Genomic DNA, 1630 nt, shown 5'->3' on the forward strand with positions numbered 1-1630 from the left:
GCTGTCCATCTTTCCTGAGGTTGGAGGCTCTGCTTACCTTTCCTGATGCTCTACCCCCAGCATATGGTGCTTAACATCCAGTAGGTACTCAGTCTTCCGGGAGAATGAGGATCCTCAAGGGAGCATACCTGGGTGAGAGGTTCCACTCTGGGGGCAGGGAGGGGGGGCGAGGCCAGTTCCTGCACACGGGCAGCTTCCTAGAGGCACCTCTCTGGCTTCATAACTAGAAGCTACCTTGTCTCCATGGCTTCCAGAAGATGGAGTTGGAGAAATAATCTCACTGATGAGGTTCTGCCAGAGTTTTCTAGATCCTTGAGGGATCTTTAAGCCTCCCTGGCCTGAAAGACTCAGCTGGGCAAGAGTGACCCAAGCAGAGCTCTTCAGAAAACGTACTCTACAGTTCTGGGCGTGCTTGCAGAGTCACTTCAGTCATGTCCAGCTCTTTGCAACCCTATGGACTGTAGCCCGCCAATTTCCTCTGTCCTTGGGATTCCCAGGCAAGATTACTGGAGTGGGTTGCCATGCCCTCCTCCAGGGGATCTTCCCAACCCAGGGATCAAACCCCCATCTCTTAAGTCTCCTGCATCGGCAGGCAGGTTCTTTATGACTAGTGCCACATGGGAAGCCCACTCTAAAGGTCTAGGTTGGGCTAAATAACACTTCCTCTGATCAATATCTAATTATTTATTTTACTGAAATTATCATTTTAAGTGTATATCTCTCTACAGCAGAACACTTGGGGTACAAGTGATAGAAATCCAAACCAAACTATCTTAAGAATAAAAGAAACAGCTGCTACCCCGGAACCTAGGTGGGGGGGGGGGGGGGGGATGGGGGGTGGGGGGTGCCAGGGTGGGGGTGCAGGGCATCCCTGGAGTAGGGGCTGTGGCGGTGTGCAGGGACCCAGTGCAGTGGCTGGGATTGCTGTGGAGCTGATGAGAGACTACTAAAGTTCCTGTGGAAGCCAAATAGAATTTCATAAGAACATAATGGGTGGAGAAGAGAAAACCTATGGTGGCTTGAGGGCCCTGATGCCATGTATGTCAAACTGATATCTTCAGATGGTTGTGAATTTATTGTAAAGAGAGAACATGTGCTAACACCAGGACCAGTAAAAACCATGTTGAGAGGCCCAGGTCAGCTTGCTGAGAACAAAACGAATGAAGTCAGTTTTAGAGAGCTCCCTTCACATGTGCTATCAAAAGTATGCATGTATTTTACCTACGAGATTCAATACACTAACAGCTCCAAGGAGATTCCTGAATTCCCAATTGCACCTGAAATTCCACTGGAACTGCTGATGGCTGCGAACTTCCTAGACTGTTAAACAAAATAAATTACAACAAATGGCTAACTCTTTTTCAGTATTTAATACCTGTAGTTCAGTTAGCAATTTTTTCGTATATAGCATGTTGCCTGTGTGCAGTTGAACTTTAAAGTTCATTGCAAAGCAGATTATCTTTTGTTCTTTTGCATAGCAATCAGACTTGAAGTTTGCTTGCTACATCAACAAATTAAGGACATTTTCACAAATTGAGAGAGAAACAAATATACAAAAAAAAGAAAACATCTCCACATAACCAGGGCAGGGAAATCTAGGGAAGTAACTAGCTTCTGGCCCTACTGAATC

The 1630-nt window shown here is 46.4% G+C and overlaps 1 pseudogene; it reads left to right on the plus strand.

The window, feature by feature from the left end:
• Positions 1-876: 876 nt before the first annotated feature.
• LOC122678234 lies at positions 877-1327 on the plus strand (annotated as a pseudogene).
• The last annotated feature ends 303 nt before the right edge of the window (positions 1328-1630 follow it).

This window comes from Cervus elaphus, chromosome 3 (assembly GCF_910594005.1).
Source record: "Cervus elaphus chromosome 3, mCerEla1.1, whole genome shotgun sequence".
Lineage (NCBI taxonomy): Eukaryota > Metazoa > Chordata > Mammalia > Artiodactyla > Cervidae > Cervus > Cervus elaphus.